Source organism: Macaca fascicularis, chromosome 2, assembly GCF_037993035.2.
Source record: "Macaca fascicularis isolate 582-1 chromosome 2, T2T-MFA8v1.1".
Lineage (NCBI taxonomy): Eukaryota > Metazoa > Chordata > Mammalia > Primates > Cercopithecidae > Macaca > Macaca fascicularis.
In genome coordinates, this window is record NC_088376.1 from 108,813,667 (window position 1) to 108,826,209 (window position 12,543).

Consider the following 12,543-nt stretch of genomic DNA (forward strand, 5'->3'; position numbering starts at 1 on the left):
ACTGGTGGTCAAGGAAGGAACTGACTAAACCAGGACTGGACACCAGTGTTTTTCCCAGCTTTGATGTCCAGGGCTTTGGCCTTGTGAGTTGCCCTGGTTGCTTCCTGAGAGAGCTGAGTGGCTATAACTTCTTCCATTTGCCCATTGTCGTTGTTGCCGAGAGTCCTGAGCAAGGAAGGAAGCAGCCCACAGTGAGCTCCTTCCCTTTTGGTCTTGTGGACCTTCCCCCAGGCCATCGCCATTGCAGTATGGCCATTATGGGTGGCATCCTGGTTTCTGTGATGGTGTTGACTTGAATACAGAGCCAAGGCTGTCACAAAGCATTAATGAGTTGACACCTTTGGACACCACCACAGTCTTTCTGCTTCATCGATGCGAAGCTGTCTCACACTTCCAGATAGTTCTGTGTTTGCAATCTTTGAGTGGGTTTGCTTGGCTTTCCAGTTCTAAATTGGCCTCACAAGAACTGGAGCTTCTTGTGGGGTCCAGAACAAAGCACAGCCGAAATCATCCTCCAGCACCAGCCTGGCTCCAGTGCCCACAGATCTCTGTCCCTCACTGAAGTTGGCCACTCCAACTTCACCAGAGGGTTCTTCTCCTATATACTAGTCAGGCTGTCTCAGTGTAAGGTCTGTTTGGGGGCTCCCCGTGACTTTGAAAAAAGAGAAGCAATCATAGGCTCCAGCACCCACACCTTACATGTTTTAGATATTCAAAAAAAAATCTTTCCCTCCATTCAACGAGTAGTCACTGATTGTTTAGTCACTGTGTGTGGTTAGTAAGTACCACAGCCTTAGACTTCCCCTCCCAGCCGAAACACACCATAGTGCTTCTGCAGTAAAGTCTCTCTCGCTCCCCATCTCATGTGCTCCTCTCTTCCAGTTGAGGTCCCTATCCAACATGCTCCTAGAACAATGAGCTAGTTCTCTAATCATTCCTACATGATTGGAACAGACAACCCAGACAGCAAATGACCCATTTAATGCCTTTCTTTGACTTTTATATTATCAAAGCCTAAAAATGACATGCAAATATGTGTCTTTCCAACAAGTGATTCCTTATGAGGTCCTCTCCACATATTTACTTGTATACGCTCAATTGCGGCACCACAAGCTAAGCAAAAAATCTCTATGGTCATATGGAGATGCCTCAAGAAAGAACTTGTAGGGAGTGTGGTCGGCACAGGCCCTCTGGTTGCCAGTTCTTCAGGGCCTGCCTCTGCTGCAGAGCCGCCCTGCCCAAGCCAGGTCTTCCCAGGGTCACCTGTCTCTGGTGCTTGTGAGACAGAGAATAGCGTCATCTCAGTCCCATGGTGGCATTCTGATGGGCAGAATCCACTCCAGGGCACTCTGCCAGCACACCCTCATGGTGCACTGGCACTGGAGGGAATCAGCAGGCCCTTGGCTGTCACACGTCACCATTTAGCCTCTGCGTGACATGGTCAGTGAGTGGGGTGCTGGCCAACCTTGTGCCTGTCGGTCTTTTTAGCCCCTGGTCCTTAGAACAAAGTCTGGCTTGGCAAATGCTGGTTGACTCTCCAAAGCCAGGGCTTTGTGGAGCCTTCAGGGCAGTTCGAGTTCTCTTTCTGCCCAATCATGCTTCTTCTCACATCCCTCCACAGGCATTGATTCCTAATAAACACCTGGCACCCCAAACTCCATCTCAGTACCTCCTTCTAGAGAAGTTGTCCTGCAACAATTTTCTCACCAGGGGCTGCCAATTCCAAGAGCCCACCTAAGGCTGGATGGGTAAAAACACTGGGTATGTAGGAGATCCATAGCGTGGCTGGGTGCCAGTCACAGAACTCCTCTGAGAAGGCTGAGAGCATGGGTCCTGTCTCACTATAACCTAAGCATTCAGCAGATATGCTTGGGCACCAGCTGCATGCCAGGGGCCCCATGGTATATGAGACAGTCACGATCTCTTCCAGAATATTGCTAACCCTGATTTACAGAGGAAGGAGCTGAGCCTCAGAGATGCTAAGTAACTCATCCGAGCCCATGCAGTTAGTAATTGGCTTTCCCTGACATGGTCAGACAAACCAGCCCTTGCTTTGGAGGGTTGACTGGCATTTGCCAAGCCAGACTTTGTGCTGAGGACCAGGGGCTGAAAAGATGGACAGGCACCGGCTTAGCCAGCACTCCTCCCACTGACCATGCCATGCAAACGCTAAATGGTAACATGCCACAGCCAAGGCCCTGCTGACTCCCTTCTTCAAAAACGCACATGAGGGTGTGCTGGCAAAGGACGATGGCGTCATCTTCACAGAATCGAGAAGGTTCCTAGCTGCTACCTCTCCCAGGCTCTTCCCTAGATACATATGGCTGTGGAGCCTTAATTCCTTCGTGAAGAAGCCACAGATTTCACCGGAGGTGTGCATGTGCAGGTCCAAGGACCTAACACCTGGGCCTAGGCATGCGTCTGAACTGCAGAATTCCTGCTGTTGGCTTTCCTCCTCTCCTTGCCCCATTCCCCTGCCTCTCCCTTCCCTGGCTCCTCTCTCTCAGATTCAAGACCCATGAATAACTTTTCTGGGCCCCGTACAAGGTGTGGCTTTAGGTCAGATTCCCTGTGTGGGATCCAGGTGTTACTCACTACTGTCCCCACGTGACCCCAGATCTCCTCTGCAGCCAGTCGGATGATCTCAAGGGGCATGCTGGCCTCTCAGGTTGGCTCATGGCCAGTGGTCTGCAGGGCTGGTTTCCACCCTGGCTCTTCCTCTCTGGGTCTAGGTGGCCAAGCTTAGGCCCCAGTCCTGGGTCTGCCTGGGCTGGGGCTTTCACCAGACCCCAGGCTCAGATCTGAGGAGCTCTCCCAAGCCTCCCCTGCCAAGGGACTGGCATCTCCTTCTGGGAGTCACCCTCCAGGCTTCCCTGAAAACCTGTGGCTGCTGCCTGGATTCCCTGGCCTGAGGATGGCCCCGCCCCTGACCACCTGGGTAAACACTGTGCCTGCTCCACCAGCAGCCCTCGCTCAGGCCAGGCTCTGTGGGCAGGTAGGTGCTTCAAGCAACCTGTCTCTTCCTGCGTCTGCTGCAGCGTCCTTCTGCAGACTCCACTTTCTAGACCTCAAATACACATTTCAAGCACGTCTGAATTAGGTCATCTGGAAATTTCTGAACAGTGTAAACAACCCTCAGTCAAGAGCTGGCGGAAGCGTCCCTTCTCGTATTAAAAGGTACTATGGCAATTGCTAATGTGACTCGCTGCGTGGGCATGGCAAGATGACGTGGCAAAGTCCCAGAGTGCCAGTGAGAGCCCCATCATCGTCCTGTGTGGCACACTGCTTGTTCCTTTCCTTCACAGCACTCCTCTCATTTGTAATTCCCTAGTATTCTTCTTTCTACTGATTGATCCTCTGACTCCTGCGTTTGGACCCTCAGCAACAAGCAGCCACGGACTGTGCGTGTTCTTGCTCACATATGTCTGCCCAGCAAAGGTACAGTGCCCAGCATGCAGCATGAGAGCTGCGTCTCTAGCATTTGCACGATGTTATGACAGTCTTTGAGGCCAGAAAGAGCTACAGCAATGGAAAATGTTTGGAGACTTGGAGAGTTAGGCAAGAAAGACAGGGACTGAACTCTGAACAGCTGCAGACAGTGAGTCAGCTGGGTGGATTAAGGATGACCTACAGGAAGCAGGGGAGAAAGGAGCAACAGTTTCTTTGATGCTCCTCCCATCAAAACATGGGGTTGATGTCCCCTTTCCTTGAATCTGGGTGGGCTCTGGGTTTGCTTGACCAGTGGAATTTGGTGCAAGGGATGCTGTGCCAGTTTCTGGGTACGGACTCAGAAGAAGCTGGCGGCTTCCACATCCTGTGCCATGGGAGGCTTGCTCTGGAAGCCCTAAGCTGCCATGTCAGAAGTCTGCCCACCCTGAGACCACCGTGCTGGAGAGGCCACAAGTAGGCCCGGCATTTCAACTGTTGCTGTAATTAGCCTCATTCAACATTTATTGAGTATTTAGTACATGCTGGGCACTGGGCAAGGTGGTGAGCAACTGCAGACACAGGCGTGGTGCTCATGAAGCTCACAATCGCAGACACAAGTCACTCCATCACAGGAACAAGCTGAGGGTTATCAGTACAGGATGCTAGAGAGTGTGACAGGGGACTCTGATCTGCTCTGGAAAGGGGAGGCAGGGAAGGCTTCCCTGAGGAGGTAGCGTTTGAGCCGAGAGCTGAAGAATGGACAGGAATGACTATAGGAAGCAGGGGAGGAGGGCGGCGCGTGCCAAGGCCCTGCAGCACTCATGCCTGTGGAACAACACTGTCAACTCTCTGGTGAAGTGTCCATGCATGCAATTGATCTAGGACTTCTCCACTCATGTTCTTTCCTTTTTAAACTTTTTAATTACAGAAATTTAAAAACATACACAAAAGCAGAGGGAATAGTATTAATGCAGGGGTCCCCAACCCCCGGGCCACAGACCACTACTGCTCTGCGGCCTGTTAGGAACCAGGCTACACAGGAGGAGGTGAGTGGCAGGCAGGTGAGTGAAGCTTCGTCTGTATTTACAGCTGCTCCCCATCGCCCGCATCACCACCTGAGCTCCGCCACCTGTCAGATCAGTGGCGACATTAGATTCTCATAGGAGCACAAACCTATTGTGAACATGCAAGGGACCTAGGCTATGCACTCCTTATGAGAATCTAATGCCTGATGATCTGTCACTGTCTCGCATCACCCCCTGATGAGATCGTCTAGTTGCAGGAAAACAAGTTCAGGCCTCCCATTGATTCTACATTATGGCGAGTTGTATATTTATCTCATTATACATTACAATGTCATAATAATATAAAGTTCACAATAGATGTAACATGCTTGAATCATCCCAAAATCACCTCTCCACCAATGCTGCAGGTCCATGGAAAAATTGTCTTCCATGAAACTGGTCCCCAGTGCCAAAAATGTTGGGGATGGCTGGTATAATGAACATCCACATACCCCTCACCCAGCTTCAATAATGATTAACATTCTGTCCAGTTTTGGTTTCAGCTACACTTCCCAATTTTCTTTCCTTTCCTCTTCTTTGTTTCATCTGCTCCCTCCCTTCTTTTTCCTTCCTTACCTTCTTCCTTTTAAAAAAATGTTTCCTGTAGTATTTTAAAGCAAATGCAAGACATCATGCAATTCCCCTAAAAACTCATGCTCTTATCCTTATAAAACCCCAAATCACAATTTTAAAAAATTAAAATAAGAAATGGAGACTGGATGGACTCTTCCTCTGTGTGGTTAGGCCACCACTCACCAAAGGAACCAAAGGAGGGACAGAGTCCCCTGGGGATAGAGCAGCAAGCTGGGAAAGGCCTCATGCTGTGGGTGGCACTTTCTCAGTGGGGGTAATGATCCAGGTGGCTCAGAATGCTCTGCAGAAGCTGATAAAGGCCTCAGTGAGCTCCAGGGTTTCTCTTGTTCAACTTTTGGGAACCAGGAAGTCTCTAAGGACCACAGGAAAACTGATGTTGCCTGAGATGAGGTGGGACCATCACCCCTAATTCTCACAGGTGTCTCTGAGCCAGGAAAGTGATCATCAGAGTCAAATGGCTAAAAGAAGAGCCATTGGTGATTGGAGGGTTATGAGTGAGAGGGAAGTCAGATGGGAGAGGAAGGTAGGGGCACTGTTCAGGTGCAGACGATGAATTTTGATTTATTCCACTTCAGGAAGATTTGTAAGCGGGGTGTGGCATGATCCAATTCATGTTTTAAAGATCTCTAAAGCCCCCAGGTGAAGAAGGGTGGTGGCTGGGGATTAGGGGCGGTGCAAGGAAGCAGGGAGGCCAGTCAGGAGCTGTTGCAGTTGTTCAGGAAAAAGATGATGGTGGCGGAGTTGGAGTGAAGGTGGTGGTTGTGGTGTAGAGAGATGGACGGTTTTTTACTTACTCTGGGGGTAGACACAATGGTGAAGGTTAGAATTGAGAGAAAGGAAGGAATCAAGGATGACTTGGGTTTTGAATCTGCACATTTGGGTGGCTGGTGGTGCTGCCCCTGGGAGGGGAGGATCTGCAGAGAGCAAGACCGGGGATGCTACCTGGAAGATGGTAGCCATGAGCATGGGAAGAGCTGAGGTCAAGAGAGAGTGGAAGCTGGCAGCGACCTGACTAGGAGCAGCTTCCCAGGCATCAACAAGGCAGACTGTGATTGGCTGAGGAGCAAATGAATGGAAAGTGAGGATGTGGAAAGAGGATGCGTAGGCGAAACTTGCGTTAGGTTTGCTGTGATAAAATGTCAGGAGTAATCCAATAAAACAAACAAAAATATTTAGATGATCTCTTTTTGGCCCATTTGTAATTAAACGAAGGAAGTGATTCTAAGAAACTGGCTTGTATTTAATTCAGCTGTGTCCTGGTAACTGTTGCCACAAGATTTGGTGTTATAAAAACAATAACCATTTTATTTTATTCACCATTTTGAGGGCCACAAATTTGGAAGGGACTCAGCAGGGCATATCTAGCTTGGCATCTCTCATGTGGCTGGAGTCAGATATTGGCTGGGGCTGTGGCCATTGGAAAGCTTGACTTGGAGGGCCATGCCCCAGGGCCAGTAGTTAATGCTGGCTGCCGAGCAGGGCCCCAGCACATGGCTGCTTCAGCAGGGAGGGCTTAAGGTACTCAGACCTTTTACATGGCAGCTGGCTTCCCCATGCAAGAAAACCAGGGGGAAGTTGCAGGTCCTTTTCTGACATGGCACCAGAAGCCACACAGTGTCCCTCTGCTCTTCCACTGGTCAGAGCAGTCATAGGCCAGCCCGGAGTCAAGGGAGTCAAGACTCCACCTCTTATGGGAAGGGTGTCAGATAACTCTGGGGCCATGTTTTAAAATCATCAAAGGTGGCTGCTCTGTAAATTAACTCATCTTTCAATGACCCCAATCACTCAGTCCCCCAACTTGACTAGTTGACTAATGCCCAGAAGGAAGCAAAAGAGCCAAGAGAGTAAAAGGGATGGGACAAGGTGTGGACGTCTTTCTCCATGATAACAGCTATCACATTTTTGAGGCACAGAGTAGCTAAGTGACTTGTCCCAAGCCAGGGGAAGTAGGTAGTGGCACCAGGAGTTGGATCCATGTCTTTCTGATTCTAGAACCCAACCTCTTAGAGGCTGTTGTACTTTCTCCCCAGTTGAAGTTCAAGCACTGATGTTCCAGTGGTCAGTTTGCACCATATGATCTGGATATAGCTCTTCTCACAGAGGCCCTGAGTCAGGAGGACAGGGGGCCCTAGCGGGGCCAGCCCCTAGGCAGGGGAAGAGGAACCCTGGCCATATTGTGGTTTCCTCCCAGGCCCTCCCTGCTCATGGCTTTATGCCGTTCGGCTTGGCTGGTGAGTGAGTCACCCCTTTGGTGAATGCAGAAAGACATCAACAACTGTGTACTGACTCCAGCATATAGGAACTGGGCATTTGGTTTTTTACTGGGAATCTGAGACGGCCGTAAGATGACGTGAATGTCTTTTTAGAAATTAGTTTTCACAGTTTAAAAGATAAACTGAAACCTAATAAAAATACTTCATACGACATAGAAAGGTATAAAGAGAAAAGTAAAAGCATCTAATTCCTGCCACCAACTCCAAAGCCCCACCAGCTCCATCTGCCGAGGCAGCCAGTGCTGTGTCCAGCGTCTTTGTCAGGAAATGTTGCGTGGGTGTGAGTAGTGTCCATCACATAGTCTCCCAGGGTGCCGTCATATATTGCTTCAATCCAACCCACTTTGAACAAACTCCTTCCTGTTTTTTTGCTATCACAGACATTGTGGCCATAAAGAGTGTTGTGTGTATTTTTGTGTACTTGTATGAGTGTATCTGCAGGAGAAGGCAGATGTTTTACTGAGGATGAAAATTGAAGTGGAAATATGTGCAAGAAGGGAAGATTATCTGACTCTTTGGTAGAATTATTACGAAAATGGTCCTAATTCTCTACCCCTCACTGTCCCTGTGCCCTTTATAAAGTGACCTTGCAGTTCCTCCCATCCAGAGGAGTCCCTCTGCCCACACCTGGAATCTGGGCTGGCCTGTGACTTGTTCTGACCAACAGAACACTGTTGAAATGATGCGCCAGGTCTGAGACTGGGCTTTGCGAAGCTCGGGCACTTGTACTCACTCTCTTGGAAACCTGCTCAGCGGCCATCTGAATAAGCCCAGGCTATCCTGTTGGGGTCAGGGAGACCACGTGGAGTACAGCCAAGTTGTCTGGCCAAGACCATCCTAGACTAGCCAGCCTTCCTTTGACCAGCTGACCACAGATGTAGGAGTCAACCCCAGCCATGATTAGCCAATGAGCAGCCAACCCTCAGACATGAGGGAGCACAGCCTCAAGGCGTAGCTGACCACAGACAGACAAGGGAGTGAGCCCACCAAGAGTCCAGAGCCCCCAGCCAACCTGCATATTCGTGAGCAAAATAAATCTTTAGTAATTTAACCCACGGTTTTGAGGTTGTCCAACTTCAAATAACGCAGAACAATGTAGCTTTATTCTGACAACAGGTAACTGATACAGCCTTTTGTTTTAACAATCATAGTAAAGGTCTCAAGGTCAAGGGCTGCCATAGCAAATCCTGGTTTATGGAAAAGTTTTTTATAAATCATCAGATAATCTATATTCAAGTAAAATGAGAATGGTTTAGAGAAAACCGTTCCTACAGCTGTCTCAGCATAACGCAGTAGCAGTAACATGTTCTGTAAATGGTTTAGACTTACCATCTTCCCTGGGTCTTGGTTCCTCATCTGTAAAAGCAGGCTGACTTACGGCAAGAGCCTAGCAAATTATACAATTATACAAATTAAACAATGCTACTATCATTACTATTAACAAACCAGTGCTGCAATGAGCTGATCTTTCTCTTGTTTTTCATGAGGACCTGCCACAACCCAAAGATCCTTAACTTCTTCTTTTTTTTTTTTTTTTTTTTGTGGCCTCATCCACACCTTTGACAATCTGACAAAGCCTATAGCCCCTTTCTCAGAATGTTTTAAAATGCAAACAATAAAATAAAGGAATTACAAACCAATTAAATTGAAATACAATTCTCCAAGTATTAAAGCAGATATAGGAACTAGTAATACATCTGTCTCTTTACTAATGCATTACATAAAGTCTATCAGATCTAATGACAACCTTCATTTCAGAGTGGAAATAAATATAAATGATATTTTGAGAGTCTGCAGAAATTGTCATGTAATATGAAAATATCTGCCATTTCTACTGGTGACAAAGTGACAGGTCTTGCTAACACTAGTGTGGCGTGTTGTCTCTATTCATAATTGAAGGAAGACTTAAATTTTAGTTAGCAGTTAGGGTAAAGATGCCATTTTTCACCCACCCATTTTCAAAGACCTTTGATTCTGTGTATGGACCAGCTTAGGAACTCCTTCTTAACCTGACCTCCCCAGCCCATACCCCTGGATACTTTCTCCATTTCTTAAAATTTGGACATGCATGGAACTCTTCTGGATTTGGGGAAGGGAATGTTTTTCCACTCACAAATGATCTGCCAGTTGGCACCAGACCCCTTGAATAAAAATATAAGCCATAAAAAATTTATGGTTGTAAACCATTTTACCCTTAGAATAGCTTTATACCAGGGGATTCATTTAGAAACATCCTCCTCTCCAAGACTGAAATTTCCATCATTGCACCCTAGTGCTTGGGCTAATGGATTTGAGGAAGATGGTCTGGTTCCAAAATTCAAGGATTATTGGGAGACTTAAATTAGGAGACAGATCAATTAGTTTATTTCCTCCTTTCCTCAAGTTCTAATCAAATCAGTGGTGACGCAGCAATGCTCACCAGGACCGCTTGCTCCAGCCTCACCTGGAGGACCTGTGAATGGACCAGACCTGATGAACCAGAATTGAAATGGGTGGTGCCCACGGATCTGCATTTTTTTTTTTTTTTTTTGAGACAGGTTCTCACTGTGTCACCCAGGCTAGAGTGCAGTGGGGCAATCACAGTTGCAGCTTCAAACTCCCAGGCTTAAGGGATTCTCCCACCTCAGTCTCCCCAGTAGCTGGGACTAGAGGCACCTGGCTAATATTTGAATTTTTTTGGTAGAGACGGGGTCTCCCTATGTTATGCAGGCTGGCCTCGAACTCCTGGCCTCAAGTGATCCTCCTGCCTTGGCCACCCAAAATGCTGGGATTATAGGCGCGAGCCACCACACCTGGCTGGATCTGCATTTTAATAGGCCCTCAGGTAACTAAAGCAAGAGAAAACCTTCTAAGAATCTCTCTGCAACTTCCTTTTATTTACGGACACCGAATAAATGAACAGTTGACTCCGGAGCAAAACTGAGCCCTGGGTGAGTCTTGGGCTTTTCCTGATCGCTCAATACCTGAAACTTTCATAACCAAAGAGGATGGGGGCCTGATCCAGGACCAGTTCTGGTCTCCCTGTCCTTCTTCCGCTGGTCACCTTCAGGGCATGAATGTGTGGTCCTCTTTCTGAGACCACCCAACAGCTGGGTGGCGTCCCTGCTGGTGGAGAGGAGCTGCCTCTTCCAAGACCTTGGGTTCCACATAGGAACCCTGTCTCTCTCACAAGCCTCGTGGGGAGGACTGGACTGAGGCTGTTGCCCCAGTTGCTTGTGAAAGCATGCAGGGCCCTGTTTGTGAAAGCTTGCAGGGCCCTGAAGCCACCTCCGAGGCGAGGAAAAAACTGGCTTGTCTTCTCACCAGTCACTGCCTTTGGTGTCTGTTCCCTCAACGGTCCAGGTTTGCTTACATTAAAGTGCTGCCTCCCGCAGATGCACTGGGCAGCTTCAGCCACACCGACACTGTCATTTCTCACTGCCACTTTCTTCCGATGAGGAAGATGGCTTCTGCTAACCAGCCCTGGGTCCAGCCCTCCCTGCAGCCTTTGGGAAGGCCTTTTCTATTGCCCCACTTTTCTCATCACTTCTTTGCTCTCCTATCTTTTATCCCCGCACCCCACCCCCACCGTTCTCCCTCACCAGCTTTCCTTTCTCAAGCCAGGGAGAAGACAGCACCTGCCCCACTGACCTGGAAGATGGATGTTTTGGCCTCCCAGAAATGGCTTCCTTCTCTCCTCCGAGGCTCAGTCAGAGTCGGCCTTGGGAACAGAAGGCGGGGGAGGCCTCCTGAAATCACATTTTCTGTGATGATTCTATGGACCCACAGGCCTGAAGACAGACCTGTTCTAGAAAAGAGGGCTTCCTTTTGGTAAGGACACTTACGCATCTCAGGTTTTGTTCATTTTTTAGCTAAAAAAGACTTAATTCATTCCAGGCTTCAGATGGGGCTGTCAACTCTGAGATAACCTCAGTGCCAGCGTGGTGGGAGGCGTGAGGAAACCACACTAGTCTCCGACCTCCCCAGAGCTTGCAGGGTGGGGGCGGGCGAGGAGGGGACACACATCAAAGCCCAGAGGTTGGCCATCACCCTTCTGCTCGCGTTACCATCCTTCTTCAGAAACCAGCCGGTGTGGGAAAAGTAAAAGGCTGACCTTTCTCTCACCCCTAACCCACTTTGAATGTCTTTCATAATCGCTATTGCTTTCCCCCTGGCTTTTGAGGCTTCAGCTTCAACTGCTGTCTCAAAAAAAAGTCCGTTTTCTCATCTTGGGCTACTGGTTTCACCATCTGTTTGCTCTTCAGATGTGTGTGGGTGGCAAGAGATTTTTCCCACGCATCTTCAAACTGAAAGGGCTGACCTTGCTGTGAGGAGCTTTCTGAATCACCCAGGAGTCTCTGCATCCTCAGCCCTCACCCGGCAGCCGTGGCAGGGAGGGGAGGGGCACCTCTAAGTGCCACAGAGTCTGCGAACACTGATCTGGGCCCAGACTACCTGGAATCAAGTGGAGGGCTTGGAAATCCTCCAGCAAAGACTTGGGTCATCTTGAGTTACTCTGCAGTTTAGCAGGGTGGGGTGAGACGCAATGGAGGATTTTGACCTGGAGGTCCCCAGATCCCAGCCCCAGATGCACAGCACACACATCTACGTGTGTCTCAACTGTTTCTTGCGCTAGCCCCCAGCCCATGAGACCCCCAAGCCTCAGGAAGGACTGTTGTATTAACAAAGAAACTCTCTGGCCGTGTCATTGGGGGCAGTTGGAGTAACTATCTGCCATTACTTCTACCTGGTTACTAGACAGAGACTTGATTTGAGGGCACCTTTTTATTTTTTTGAGACAGGGCCTCACTCTGTCACTCGTGGAGTGGCACGATCTTGGTTCACTGCAGCCTCTACTGAGTGGGACTATAGACATGCACCACCACACCTGGCTAAAAAAAATGTGGAGATGGGGTCTCACTGTGTTGCCCAGTGGTCTCGAACCCCTGGGCTCAAGCAATCCTCCTGCCTTGGACTCCTGAAGTGTTGGGATTACAGGGTGAGCCACTGTGCCCGGCCCGAGGGCACCTTTGACATAAGAGGGGGTGCAGGGAGTGGGACTAAGTGACCAGCTATCATTGCCCATATCTCCTCCTGCAGGCCCACCCTTTCCCTTCTCTGCCACCAGAGTGTTTCAGGAGCCTCTATTCCTGGCACAGTTAGTTGCCAATGGGAATGCTGATGACTTTTTGGCTGACCCAGGG

At 49.0% G+C, this 12,543-nt stretch overlaps 1 long non-coding RNA gene across 1 annotated transcript in view; it reads right to left on the reverse strand.

Annotated features, from left to right (window-relative positions):
• LOC141409674 (uncharacterized) overlaps positions 1-11,282 on the reverse strand; it is a 33,967-nt gene extending 22,685 nt beyond the window's left edge. Inside the window, exons 1-2 of the long non-coding RNA XR_012431072.1 lie at positions 10,991-11,282; positions 8,690-8,747 (exon numbers count right to left, since the gene is read on the reverse strand). This is a non-coding gene — a long non-coding RNA (uncharacterized lncRNA). The remainder of the gene's footprint in view (positions 1-8,689; positions 8,748-10,990) is intronic.
• Positions 11,283-12,543: the final 1,261 nt, after the last annotated feature.